This window comes from Protopterus annectens, chromosome 3.part1 (genome assembly GCF_019279795.1).
Source record: "Protopterus annectens isolate FY-2018-M chromosome 3.part1, PAN1.0, whole genome shotgun sequence".
NCBI lineage: Eukaryota > Metazoa > Chordata > Ceratodontiformes > Protopteridae > Protopterus > Protopterus annectens.
Window position 1 is genome coordinate 1,003,687,871 of NC_056732.1, and position 15,816 is coordinate 1,003,703,686.

Here is a 15,816-nt window from a genome sequence, read left to right on the forward strand (position 1 = left end):
AAGACATATATAATGAATTTGGTGACAACACAGTCAACCATTCACCAACTACTGCATGTTACCAATGTGGCCAATTAACTTCATTAGACAATAAAGAAGTTAAGGACTATAATACTACCTTTATTGCCACTTTTAATGTTAGTAGCATCATAGTCTCAAACATTTTACACAAGAATTGGAACCTTTTACGTTCTGACATGTCTATTATGGACAAAGTGAGTATCAAACCAAAAATAACATATAGGAGAGGTAGTAATCTGAAAAATTTATTAGAGACTAAAAAGGATAGAACAAACAATTTCCCAGGGATGTCCAAATGTAACATGTGTAAATACTGCAAGCACATTAACACAGGCAACAAATTTGAAGTAAGGAACAAACATTACTTTTTAAAGAAAAAATTCAGTTGTAACTCAAAACTAATAGTTTACTTAGCTAAGTGTGTAACATGTGCAGCGTTCTATATAGGAAAGACGGAGCATAGACTCCGAGATCGTATAGATGAACACCTTTATGCAATTGACCATCAAAAAGTTGAAAACCCCTTAGCCAAACACACTGTAGCATTTCCTGGTCACACTTTTAAGTTTACTGTTATAGATCAAACTCTAGTGGGTGCTAGAGGAAGACCACTATCTTTGAAATTAGAAGAACTAGAATTATACTGGCGACTGTCATTGAATGCCTATAGTTTCCCAGGCATTAATGACATGTGTGCCATTACTTGTTTATTAAAATTAAAGAGTTTATTTTGGTAACATGAATTTTATGAACATATTTAAAATACTTTTATGTATGGAATTTTTGGTATGCACTGTATATAATTTTTATGTTAATTTGTTTACTCTTTATTTTTTATTAACAGACCCTGGTATTTTATTTTAGGTTAGTGTTACAATTATGCACTGTAACTTTAAATAGCAGAGGAATGTAGTATTGGTTGCTTAGCACTTGTAAACACTCTCATTTGACCTGGATTATTGGTTATTTCAATACATGTCACTTAGATTTTATAAAGGAAGTGTTTTACCATTCCATTTTATCTGAAGAAGTCTGTCCATAGAAGCAGACGAAAAGCGCTTCATTAAATTTGTGTTTTTTTTTTGCTCACAGTAGTCTTACAGTTTTGCTTTTTTATAGTTAGCTTGTTATGCCTAATTCATAGAACCTCAACAGACCCTATCCCATCACTCATTACACATTCACAAGTTCAATGGTAGATAAACACCCATTCAAAGGACCTCAATCTCTTTTGCTACATAAATAGAACACGCTGGAGGGAAGGTAACTATTACTTCTATGGAGGCATCTTCCACTCCACATAAAGAGAGTGCTTCTCTTACTCTTCTCAAAAGTAATTAGAATGAATGGATGGAAAGCCATAAGTTCACCCTCATTTTTTTACCCATGTCCCTCATGGTTACCAAAAGAACTTTATCTAGCAAAGAATATGAGTTTTCCACTCATTTCTTTGCTAACAAGAATGTCTCTTCAGAACTTCTATCAGCTTTTGTCAAGTATAGTGCAGTAACACCACCGTTTCCTGTTGGATGGTGTTCAGTATTCCCAGTTTTGTTAGATTCACTACTGTTATCCCTAGTATGAAACTAACAACTTACAGACTAGGTCCTTATTTATCAAGACTGATGATGGCCAGCTTTAATGTGTTGTAATTTACCAGATTTTTGTGACATCATTGAGGAATAGGATATTTCTTCCAGCCTTGCAAGAGGTTATGGTTATCTCACCCCTAAAAAAAATCTGGACCCAAATCATCTAGACAGCTTCTGCCCAATCCCAAATCTCTCTTTTCTAACAGATGTTATTGAGGTGATTGTCTATAAGCAACTAGGGATCTATCTTACAGTCAGTGGACTAATGGACCCCTTTCAGTCAGACTTTCATACTCACCATTGGCCTGAGACTGCTCTTATAAGAGTGGATAATGATCTCCTTATGGCATTATTGCAGGCATTCCAGTTGCTGCATGTGTCTGGTCAAGTACATACCAAACGGGCCATTATACTCAATGATGGGTCTGATGAGGGATGAATATAGTGGTACAATGACTCCCCTGGACCTAGATGACATGCACTTACTTATAAGTTGAACAACATAGAAGGATTTCCTTACAACCTTGGGTGCATGTTGGTCCAAGGCAAGGTTACTGCCTACATGTGTTCCCAAATCCCTGACTATTGGGTCAACTGTTAGGGGTGTTTTATTGATGATGTAGTTTCCTTGGGTGGACAGCTTCCCAAAAGGTATTATAATGCATTTCTTTGCAATGAATGTTAAGCCATGCCTTTGACACCAGTCGTTTGTCTATGTTAGACCTCTTGTAAGATGTTAGTGTTTTGAGGGGATTCTATGACTCCTCTCAGTTTGCAATCATCTTCAGACTTGGTCAGTCAAGGGCCTTTGACATTAGCCTTGACCTCTGAGAAGTAGATGCCAAAGAGGATTGGGCCGAGCACAGAGCCTTGAGGGACTCCACTGGTGAATGGCCTCTTTGAGGAGGTGGTCTCATGAATCCTCATGAGACCTCATGAATCCTAACTTTCTGGGTCCTCTCTGTGAGACAGCTGGCTATGCCTAATTCCATAAGTTTGGTAATAATACCAGTAAATCTGGCATGTTAAATGATGCTGCTGTTTTTCATCCATTGCCATGCGTAATGATACATTGCTAATTAACTGCTGTACTTTAACATTTGTCCTGTAAAAACAGTATGATAATGCCATTATTCCTTTTGGTTTTTCTCTCTTTTTGGCTTCAAATGATTGATCACCAAATGCCTCAAGTGTCTTTCTTCATCCACTGTGTCTATCCAGCTCTCCTTCCTTCTCAGTCCAACTTTGTCCCACGTTAGAGGGCAGTAAGTAGATTAAGGACCCTGGGCCAGCATCATATTGCTGTAGAACAGAGCTTTATCCATGTCCTAATTTCCCTTCAACATGTGCACACTCATAAAGTCCAGAGTAGGATGTACAATTGTGTGTGCTGGTGTACATCCCACAATACCCCTGGTGCCCTAAGGAAAATGCCTCTTGTGTATACCTACCCCTGCTAGGGTTTGTCTGCGAGCATGCTCTCCCTCTACCAGGACTGGAGTGCCATCTTCCCCTTGCCACTATCTCAGATACATTTTTTAAGTCGTTTGGTTTTTCATGGTTAGGCATCACCACGGCGGATCACTGGTCCGCTAATGATTGGCAGTGGATTTTTACAGTGTCGAGTTGTCAGCTCAGTGCCCAACCTTCAAAGAAGGCACACCCACACATACACACACCTACCTGCATGTCTTTAATGTACATTCAACCGTGGGGAGGACAGGCAGACTCCGCACAGAATGTTCTCCAGCTGAGAACCGAACCAGAGAACCTCTTGCTGTGAGGTGACAACGCTAACTGCTGCACCACCGCGGCCTAGTATCTCAGACACATGAGCTGCTAATTAAGCTGCCTGGTATGTAGTCAGATCCTTAACCTACTATGCCACAGTAATAGCATTATATCTTTCATTATTATTGTTATTATTATTCAGATAAAGCACATGTATTTGCTACGATTGTTTTATAATTATGAGTCATAAACTATCATCACAGTATATTGTCATTCTGGTAACTCATAAACAGTATCACAGTGCTTGTTAGAAGGATTTTTTAATCCTAGCACTTTAACCAACTCAGATATGCTCTTGAATAAGCAGTAGTGCAGCAGTTTATTTTCTTTAATTAACCAGGTAAGCCCAATGGGCGCAAGCATCCTTTTCTAAATGCAAAATTGTCTAGTTAAGTGACTTGCTTAGAGTCTCATAGAAAGCAAATGAAGGTGGAAGGGATCAAACCCTATAGTACAGGGATCAAGTCATTAGCAGCATAGTAAAATAATCTTCTGTGCTAGTTGCCAAACCATTTTTGCATGTTCAGTTTACTTTTATGCATGTTCTTTTAGCTAATAATTGTAAAATTCTCAATAAATGTTTCTCACCAGAATTGTTTTCTTGTTTTCAAGTTGATTATAATCTTGTCTACGCTAGCAACATTTCTGTCTTTTTAAGGTGGTCTGACTTGCAGGACACAGGGGAGATCAAGCTGTATTGATTCCAACAGGGATACAATTTATCTAATGGTAGTAGCAGCCATTCTGTATGCCAGCATGATAAGATACATTGCAGTGATTTTTAGGTACTGAAGAGCTCCTCTTCTGGTGGTTTCAATCACCACTATGGCTAGTATCTCCTAAACATATATTTGGCTGCCCAATGGTCCCAGTAAACTGTTCTCTAAATAGTATAGTTTGTTGGCTATATGGAAATGCTTCTGTAACATTTATCCAAAGCAACAGAATCCCTTACCTGTAGTTGATGCCTTGGTGAGTTCAAGCAGAGACTAAAAATAATATAAATTGTTGCAGAGCAACTATTTCCTTAAACATAGGTGCATAAGTTCATAGGAATTTACTAGGCTAATGCCCACAAGAGCCTTTTTAAGCCTAGTCATGCATCCCAAATCTCTGGGGATCCCCTACACTACACCGACACAGCACAAACCCAACAGCCAAAATGCCGACACCAAAACACCGACACCACACAATACCGACAGTCCACATTACCGAACACCATAACACCGACTCACAAAACACACACAGAAACATCAACGTAAACCACACCAAGCATTCTGACACACTACTGCACAAAATTACACACATAAACTAAGCTATCACAACTAAAACATAAATAAGAACGTACCTGCACATCACACACATCCCACTACACTGCAACATCCCATAACGCCATTATCCACGTAATTCACACATCCCATTAACCTACCCAATACCTACATGAAACCATTAAACCTATACAAAACAAATACTTATACAAACTACAATATACCCTACTGTACTCATGTGGTGGGCTGCACCCCCCCACACCCCCTTGGTGGAAGCTGTGCTCCTCATACACCCCCTACTTATATATACCAAATTTGAGATCACACTACAGTGAGGAAAGGACATATTTCCTGATACTCACTGTAGCACAGTCTCACTGTTTAGACTTACCAGCAAGACTTCCTGGACTCTGCTAGGCTACTGCTGCATGTGGGGAACTTGTCGGTGAAATGCCATGTCGCTATTCTGGCATTTTGGCATTCTGTGCTGTCGATCTTCTGGTGTCGATATTGTGCTTGTCGGTTAAGTGGGCTGTCGGTCTACTGGAGTAGACCCATCTCTGGCAAGTTTTAGTACTATTGATAAGCATAAGCAGAGGCGTGGGAGATGAACCATTTATAGGCTGCCTGTGTCCATTAGAGACATAGGTGCCAAACCAGGGATGAATTTCTTGTTCCCCATCCAATTGGCCAAGTTACACTTGAATTGGGTTAGAGAGGAACTCTGCTTCACATGGATGGGGAGCCTGTTCCAGAGACAGAGTAGTGTTTGAGATACACACCTGTCTCTCCACCAGGTCCTATTTATATCACAGGCAAGTTTTAAATCTTTAGAATAGGTAATTCTGGTGCTGTTTGTTTTACAGATGTGCAGAAAGTCCATCAGGGTGTGGACTGACAATACCTTGTATGCCAATAGCCTGTAGGAGACAGAGCCTTGAGGCGGTCTGCTTCTGCATAGTACATGTTACTTATACCATGTATTTTTTTAGTGAGGAACCTCGGTGGATGTTCCAGTTGTTGGATATGCCTGGTTAGGTACATACCAAAGGGGGTATTGTGCTCAATGATAGGTCTGATGAATGCCAAATACAGTGGAACAATGACTTTCTTGGACCTAGATGCCATGCATTTGTTTATAAGTTGCACGATATAGAATGATTTCCTCACTACTGTAGACATGTGATGCTGAAAGGCTAGATTACTGTCCATGTGTCCCCAAGTCCCTGACTAGTGGGTCAACTCTTAGGGGTGTGTTGTCAATATGATAGTTGCCTGGGGTGGATGACTTCCCAAAGGATATCATTATGCATTTCTTGGCATTTTGGTTTAGTCCACAGCACTGACACCAGTTGTTTGTCTGTGTCAGCTTTTCCTGGAGCATTTGTGTCAGTGTAGGATTCAATGACAGCTCCTAATTTGAAATCATCTGCAGATTTAGTCAACCAGAGGTCAGTCACATTTCCCTTGACTTCAGAGAAGTAAATGCCAAAAAGGAAAGACTAATCCTCAAAGGACTCTGCTTGTGACTGACCTCTTTGTAGAGGTGGCTCTTCCTGGATCGTGTCTGTGAGCCAGTTGACTATCCACCAGTTGATATAAGGGTTTGTACTTAATGTCTTGAGTTTGTCAACAATGCCCGAGTGGGGTATTGTGTCAAATGCCTTATCCTGGCAATATCCCAGAAGTCTGATTGACCAAGTTTGCTAATGACTGTAACCTGGGCATTGTTATCTGCTCATTTGTTGATACCAATCAGCTCCAGCAAGGACCAAAATATGCACATATATGGTGTACCAAAATTGGTCTCAAGCTAAATGTGAAAATATGCAGTGTAGTAACTTTAGGTAAGAAAGCTGATCCCATCTATTAGCTTATAAACGGTACTGCTCTTCAGTCAGTCATGGCCAAATGAGGCCTGAGTATTTTTATGAACAGTAGTACCTCATTTGATTATTATGTTACCATCTTAGTCAGGAATGCCTTTTACCTGCCCTAGTTAATTTCCAGGGGAATATCAAGTTCCAGTGAAGTGATTGAATATAATACAGCATTTTGCATGTACGAATCCAAGTATATTTCTCAAATGGAAAAGTCCCAGACATTTATAATTATTATTATTATTTTAATTTACATTTGTTTACAGGCAAAGTCCAACTGGACAAAAAGTCCATTTTCAGTGGAGGCCCAGGGAGAAAAGTTCCAGAACAGACAGAGAATAAGAAGTTTAACAATTTTACACAGAATTTCTTCAGAAATCTTAACAAATCTTAACAAAATTGACATAGCATTTATAAAAAGAAACAAATTGCAGTTTATAGTATTTATACAAAAACATACAAGCATAATAACAGTGGGAGCAGATTACTTTACATACAGCCCTTACAAGATTGGGCAGTATTTATAAGTTTGAACTTGAGGTATGCTAAAGGAAACTGTATAGTAAGAGTGTAGAAGACACTAGAAGGGTTTTTGAATAGTAAGGATTTAGCAAGTTTGGTGTCACTTAGATAATGATGGAGTCATTTAGCCTGGTAAGTCTGGGCCAGTAATTTGGTCAATATGTTAGCTGACTTGGTTTATTCTAGTGTTAGTCTAGTGTTATAAGCAAGAAAGTCAAAGGACGTCAGTCAATAATCCTGATAGATTAGCATGATTCTCCTTATGCTGAATCACCTTCTGGCTGCTCAGAGGTGACCTATGGCTCACATTTCGAACCATGAAAGATGCAGTCCTACTTGATCTCCTACCTCTTTGCAAAATAAGTGGTTCTAAAAATACCTGCAACAGGAATTTAAATCTACATCCAGTACTGTGCATTGTATCATTTGTTTGAGAGTCTGATGGTGCAGGTTATGTGATGTGGGACCCTCATTTACAACAACTATGCATGGTCCAGTTTTGCTACATAAAACTGACTTTTATGCCATAGGAGTTACTGGATCTTATATGTTCATAGGTTCATAGGCAAGTACTAGGCTATCGGCCCAAGGGCCTACGTAAGCCTAGCCAACAAGATTCCCTGGCTTACGTCACCCAAGAAAGGTATTTTCCTGTGCCACTGTCAAGCAGAGACACAGAAGTGATTCCCAGGGTGTATTTCCTATTTCCCATCCACTCATCAAGATTTTTCTTGAAGAGTGCTAATGAAGAACTTTGCTTATATGTTCATAGGTAGGTAAAAGATACCACTGCCAAGTATCGAACCTATGATCTTCTAAACTATAGTCAGAGTAATGCACCACTAGGACAACTAAGATCGAGAGGTTTTATTTAAAACTTTTAACAATGGTTATAGATTTTGGGTAGGTTAATCATGTTCGGAAAGCTGAGGCAAGGAGTGCTTGGGATTTTGATTTATGAATCAGAGAGCACTGCACTGTAGGCTGTCGTTTAATCTACTTTTAAAATCTTGCCAAAACAGGTTTTAATAGAGGTGTATAAGAGTAAGTATTTGAAGGCAGTTTGTGATATATCTATTCTAGTTTTGCTAATAGATGCTAATACAAATGTTGTACAACCATAGAACAGCTTAAAGTTATCGGCTTTATTTAACATATTGTGTTACGTAACATCCGAGTCTGCATAAATTACCTAGTGTCATATTACATTAGCTAATTCTCAACACAGAGCATGTTTTGAAGACTAGAGCCTAAATATTTAATTTTGCTGGCATGAGGATATTACATTGCTTGACGCTTTTTTTATTTTCAATTTAGGGTTATGCCGGTTTTTGTAATGAGTGCTACAGACAGGAATTAACTTGCTTGTAAATAGTAAAATTATTAGATGAGAATATTCTAATCATTTTTCAAGTAACTGGAAGCTGGCTTGCAGTTGTTTTTCAGCAGAAGAGTGGCATGTGACTGAGCGGAGACAAGCAGCAGTATCTGTGTGCGGCATTATTTTCATTTAGCCACTACAAAGACATAGGAAGGGCGATGTGACGGGAGTGGTTACCTTGGGCACAAGCTATTAGGGAGTATAGCTGGTATTATAAAAGAAATGTCAATTGGTCCTTGCAAGAAGTGTTAGGCAGTCGTAATCATTTGCTTAAATGGCATTTGTTTTTTGCGTGATAAGAACTGCAAGAAGGCCCTGCTGCAGTTTAGTAAAGTGGTTTGACACAGTTTAGCAGAGAACTACTATGTAGATATATAACATCTCTTTGTTTAACTCAAAGTTGTTTCTTAAGAGTAAATACCAAATGACAGTAAGGCACTTAACTTCAGCAAGGAATTGTTACAGCTTTTAGTTCAGCAAAGGTGTCTGATATAGCAAACAGCTATTCTTTTTTTTTGTCCGCAACACTGAGTGGACTATCTTTGGCCCTCAGCACTCTGCTAAAAGAACAATTTTTGGTCCTCAGTTTAACTCAACTTCCTGTCAAGGATGTCAGATGGGGACATTGCCCAGGAAACCAACTGACCATGCTGCATCTCTGGGATACTGTGATCTAGCAGAGGGTCAACATAAAGACTAATTAGTAATAGTCCTAAAATTGGTCCTTGTGAGATTACTTTTTTTATTTTTTGTGAATTAATTTCATATGATCTGACTCCCTTTAACCCTGAATTTCTATACGAGAGATAGTTTTTAAACCATTTTATACTAAGCTGATGAAAGCTTAAATCTGTGATCTTGTTAAGAAGACCAGTGTGACTTCTAGTATCCAAGGCTTTTGCTAGATCTAACAAATGTCCTGATGCTACTTCATCTGAGGTTGGTTTGCCATGTTGCATTCAGTTACAGGTAATAATGTCATAATTACTGAGAACCATACCTCTCAACTGCCCAGATTTTCACAGAATACCCAGATTTTTGCCTCATATTTTTGGTCTGTTCATCATAAAACATGTGGTTTTCTAGCAAATCACAGAGGATTGAAGTCACTAAATAATGACATATATTTGAGTTTCAGAGTGCATATACTTCAGAAAATGCATGTTAAAATAAATCCTGTTAGTCTACCCTATTTTGGCCCTTTGTCCCCAATTATTTTATGCTTTGTCCATAGTTTTTGTTGTAAGATGTTGAAAAATATGCTGAGTACCTTTTACAAAAAATATCATGTGTGTTAGGAAGAAGATTTAATTCATTTAAGTAAGAAGTGAACTTTGGATACATTTTATGCTCTAAGGTTTTGAGAGGATATATAAAATGGCAATGGTCCCATAAATGATGGATTCGTAGGATCATAGGAAGTTACTAGGCTATTGGCCCTGAGGCCTTTATAAGCCTAGCCAAGAGTTTAGCCCATGTTTAGCCAAATTACCACCCGATGCCCCAGTCCAACAGGGACACAGATTGAATCCCAGGGGTATATTTTCTGTTTCCTGCCCAGTTATCCAGGTTGCACTTAAAAAGGGGTAATGAGGTACTCTGCTTGATGTGGAGAAGGAGTCTATTCTGCAGATGGGGAGCCCCTGGGACACATATCTGTCCCGCCAACAAGTCTGTTTTTTAAAGTGGTACAATATGGGCTATGTCTAGATTGCCAGTACTTTCCATTCCCATATGCAGCCATTTTAAAGATGTGTTAGTGATGCAGTACTGAAATATGCTCCTATTTGGATACATTTTAGAGGTAGATTACTGGATTTTGCAAAGCCAATGTCTATGTCTTTTTAAGAGCTTCCTAACCATGGATACACTGATTGCTTGTTGGTAGGGTTTGTGTTAGTAAAGGTGTGGTGCTATCATATAGTTTAAGAAATTTGTCTATCATGTGCCAAATAGTTTTGGCACAGGTGTCATAAAAATATGTCTGATTGAAATAACTTCCTTTTTGCAATGTTTAATTATTGTCTAGATTTGTTTCTTGGATATTTTTATAATAGGTTTATAGATTCATTGGTATGGGTTTATATGGATTCATAAAGTTTTCAGAAACTCAAAATTCATATGGTTGAGACCATATGATTGAGTTTTTGAAAACTTGAAATTTTAAAAAAAATCTTGTTTGCAGGGGGGGGGGTCAAGCCCACATGTAATCTCCATGTGTGGGACTGTGCTCCTACACCCCCTGCAAATTATATATACCAACTCTGACATAACACTACAGTGGGAAAAGGGGTAAATTCCCCTTTGAAGCAGTCCTATGTAGACCGTGGTACAGTGGGGATCAGGGAATTTACCCTTTTTCCCACTGTAGTGCAATCTCGCAGCTGGTATACATAATTTCAGGTGGTGTGGGGGATGCAGGGAAGTTTGCCCTTCTGCAAAAATGTAGATTTGTATTTTTTTGTTTTTTTGTTTTTTGTTTTTTTTTATTTTGAGTTTTTAGAAACTCAGTCAAATGGTCTCGACTATATGAATTTCAAGTTTCCAAAAAGACATAAACTCCATCGGCATATACTAAGCTAACAACCACCAGGGCCTTTATAAGCCTAGCTGTGCAATTCAACCCAATTGGGTCCCTTTGTATTATGAGTGTTTATTAGGGCAGGGTATGTTAGGAAGTTTCTAGAGAATATGTGGAGGGTATGTTAGTTTGGTTATTACTATCTGCCTAGTATTTATGGTCTAGCTTAAAATTAATTGCATATTTCACCCATAATTGGTCTGTTTGCATCATAAGTGCTTTTAATTTTGAAGTTATATAATGCTGAGATGTGTTTGTCACTTTAAACAGATTTTAGTTGGGCTAAGCTGCCTAGGACCCATTTAAATGTAATATAAAAATAACAGCTTCATCTGTAGTTGGAAGATGATCAATGGACTCTCTAGTCTGTTCGATAAGTTGATTAAGGTGGTTTGTATTTATGTTTTTTATGCATTATGTTTTATATGTATCTGTGACTATTAGTTTTACTTTGGTTCCAAATAATGAGCATGGGGTAATAATCACTAATAAAGTCTGATACGAAGCTAATGGAATTGATAGGGTCTATTCCGGAGAGTACTACACTTGTTTTTTTGTTTTTTGGGTTTTTTTTAATCTTCACGTTGAAAGGTTAATTGCTGGTCTATGTTGTATTCTTTGGGAATAAACTAATAATTTTTAGTTTGTTCTTTGTAATGTCATTCTTGCTGGCTCTGTCACAGTTTTGACTGATACAGTAGGAAGTGGGGCCAGGGTTTACTTGAATACCATCTACTGGTCTGAAACATGAGAAATACCATAATTTTACATGACCAAGACTGTTTTAGAGTTTCCTGTTCTTTTTTTTCTGTTTATTTTATGATTTTAACTAAGCAGTTGGTTTATGCACCTGAGAAATGGTAAAACTTTATAGTTGATATGATTCATTAGACAGTACTTGGCTTTCCTTTGATTGGTTGTTTGTTTCTGCTTGTTGATTGGTAGATAGACTTTATGGGTGTGTATCTGTAGTTAAGTAAAATATATGTTGCTGGGAATGAGAGAGAAGAAATGAGCAAATAGTCAAATGTAACAAGGCAGTGTCAGGCACACCACAACTCCAGCCAGGAACTAAAACAAAATCTTGCAAGAGGTTTCCCTGAGCACTACAGCTGCTTTGTTACGGCTTAGCTTAAGTCTAGATACAGAGCTAATATTTCCTATAGCAGAAGATGCTGACTGTATAGCTCTGACAGTAATAATCTGGCAAAGACAGTCTTAGTGGAAGAGAAGAATGATGTAATGTTAAACACATTTTAATATTGTATATAGTGCTTAATAATTCAGTAATAACACGGTATGGAATTATTAAACAGGACATTCAAAAAAACACTAAGGTTACATTATATAAACTAAGACAAATGTAATTGCTAAATCACTTCTCCCTGAAAATGAGTTCAACAAAATGTCACCACATTGTAAACTATTGCCATTCATATAACATTTATAGTGCAAATATGTATATAAGTATATGGTCCCTATACTTATCCTCAACACACATGCGTAAGGCGTGATACAGTACCTCTCTATGTATATATCTATAGTATATAAGCCATACATAGCTCAAGGTATATACCACTTGTATTATTAAATACCTACTTACCATTTTAATGTATGAATATAATGTCTGTAATTAGTTTCTAGATGCTCATTTGCTAAAAACATTATTTACATGCAATAATCCATGTTTTTCACTAACTTCTTCTATATACAGAGCCAATTAACAGGTCCATTCTCTGCACATAAGGAAAGCCTTTTGAATTATTGTTTGGATTGACTACATCAAAAAAAAGGATTCACCGCTTTCATTTTATGTAATCCATATTGTTCAGATTTGTACCTTCTTTTTCCTACAAAGTGGAATAAACATTATATTTTGTATTTGCATACCAAACTGTATACATGTGTGCTATATCTTCCTTATTCAGTGTAATAAATGAGTGATTTATTGTTATCTATGTTTATTGTGCTCTCTCTCTCTCTATATATATATATATATATATATATATATATATATATATATATAAATATAATTATATATATATATATATATATATATATATATATATATATATATATGTGGTTCTACTTGAAATCATCAAATTACCATTTCATCGAATTGCAAATCATCGAGACCAAATCGTCAAAAACTCATTTCATCGAATCTCAAATCATCGAAAACTATAAAACAACTACAAATAAAATCCCAGACACTGTTTACTACGTTTATGCAGGGGACAAGCCCCCCTGCACCCCCTGTAATAAAATATACCAACTCCAAGGTCGCACTACAGTGGGATTAGGAAATAACCTCTTTCCCCCACTGTACTGCAACCTTGGAGTTGGTATATTTATTTACGGGGGGGTGTGGGGGCGGAGCCCCCCATATGGGGCGTGCAGTGTGGCTTGCCCCCCTGCATAAACGTAGTAAAAACTTTGTGGAATGTTATTTGTAGTTGCTTTATAGTTTTCGATGATTTGAGATTCGATGATATGAGTTTTCGATGATTTGGTCTCGATGATTTGCAAGTTGATGAAATGGTAATTCGATGATTTCAAGTGGAACCATATATATATATATATATATATATATATATATATATATATATATATTAAACAAACTGCATTAAATGTTTCCTGGAGCTTTTTCTCAAAAGGCCTTCAATGAAAAGGGGCTGCAACTTATTTCAGCATTCAGCATCCTGGTAATCAAAATATAAATGAATAAAGAGACAAATAAATAAAAAGTGAATTTAGAATCAAAATATAGTGGCAAAAAGCATTTATATGCTGTCTTTCAAGCAACAAGAAAGAAAGCATAATCATAGTGTATTATTTAGGTTATAGTAACTAACTAGACATTATACTGGAATGAAAGGGCAAAACAACAAAATGTAATCTATGCAGTAAAAAAATGTCATTCTGACTCCTCACTCAGTTTGTCTGTTAATATTTGTTGCTTTTACATCTTGGTGGTCTCCTGACAGCTTTCCACAAGTTGACTGATAATTGGATTTTACTTTGAGTGTAAGTTATCTTCTTCTGTGAATTAAGTTATTGGGGGAACTGAGCACCAACTACATAGGTCTGAAAGAGTGTGAGAAAACCAGTATTATGTCTGTCAGTAAGCACTAGTTTTACTAGTCACTGTATTACTTTCTAGCACTAGTTTTACTAGTCACTGTATTAATTTCTACTAACTGTTACAGTGATTTATTTGGCAGAAATATTCAGTTTAATTATTCATGTTTTTGATGGTTGTTTTTCCAAGTCAGCCATGCAACCTTAATTAAAGCTTTGTATAAGTAGCACAATGACTAATTGTTTCTATTTCGGGACTGCTGGTAAGACAGACTTATGAAGCAGTAGTGTCTGAATCATATAGAAAAGCTAGGCTAACTTGTTCCTAGTCAGTTTTTACCTCAGCTCCCACATTAACGCTACATACAGTCTAAATATCCACAGTAAGTTTGTACACAGTCCGCTGAAACCTCAGCTCCCACATTAGAGCTACATACAGTCTAAATATCCACAGTAAATTTGTACACAGTCCGCTGAAACCTCAGCTCCCACATTAGAGCTACATACAGTCTAAATATCCACAGTAAGTTTGTACACAGTCTGCTGAATACATCTTTTGCTTCACTTATAAGAATCCTCATCATTGATTCATAGGTCATTACTGGGCTAACCTTTAAACCTAGCCATGCTTTCCAAATGTATATAACAAACTTTGGTATCCCAGGATTATTTTAAGGGGTATATGTAGGATTGTAAAGTCCAAAAGAAAGAAATCCAGCACCAGGAGAAGTTTAAAAATAAATATTTGAATATTTTTATTGTGGCAAACCCAAAAATCGATAAGCAGCAAACCGGTTTCAGCTTAGTAATAGCCTTCTTCAGTGCATTAGTGTTCAGAGACAGGTCCACATACTTATATAGGTATAAAGATGATCTTCCATTAACTGGTTGCAAGCAAGTTATCTTAACTCATTAAGGTCAGGACTGAATAATGCACCTAGCCTAATAATCCATTCTGACTCCTTTTGGTTTAAAATAGAGTGCCATCCTGATTTGCATCATTTATTGCGTTGAAGTCTATCAATTATGGTAAATTTGAACTTTGCAGTTTTATGGTTCAAAATGTGTTTGTATAGGGCATTGGATAATCTTTTTATTTTTAATGTCGCTCAAATGTTCACTGATTCTGATTCTAAAAGGTCTTGATGTTTGCCCTACGTAGCATGCAGAGCAAAAACAGGTAGCTAAATAGAATTACCCAATTGCTACTGCAGTTCCAAAAACATCTTATGTTATAAACTCTTGATGCATTTTTGCTAGTGAATTCCTTTGTTTAATCTGTCTCCAAACAAGGTAGTTTGTTGTTTGATGGACTCAGTATGATATTTGTAGTGGGTAAAGTGTGAATTAATGGTTCTACCTCTGCGATATGAAAATAAACAACGAGGTGTAAGAAAATTGCCTAATTTTTCATGAGCCAACAAGATATCCCAGTGATAATTGATGATGTCCCTAAACCAATTAGTATTACATCCAAAAGTGGTTACTAGCCTAATAGGTTGTGAAGTGTGTTTATTGGAAATGGTTTTGTCCCTGTACTGTAATAACTGGCTTCTGTCCTGTTGATCAGCAAGACTCCGTGCCTGATTCAAAGATTCTGCTTGGTAACCTGTATTGAGAAATCTTTGAGTAAGATCATTTTGGCACATCCAATGGGTTTGCTCAGAGGAACATATACGTTTGATACATAAATATTGAG

The 15,816-nt window shown here is 37.2% G+C and overlaps 1 protein-coding gene across 1 annotated transcript in view; it reads left to right on the plus strand.

The window, feature by feature from the left end:
- Nucleotides 1–15,816, plus strand: part of CPA6 (carboxypeptidase A6) — a 1,209,807-nt gene that overhangs the window by 328,715 nt on the left and 865,276 nt on the right. The gene's annotated exons all lie outside the window — the stretch shown is intronic.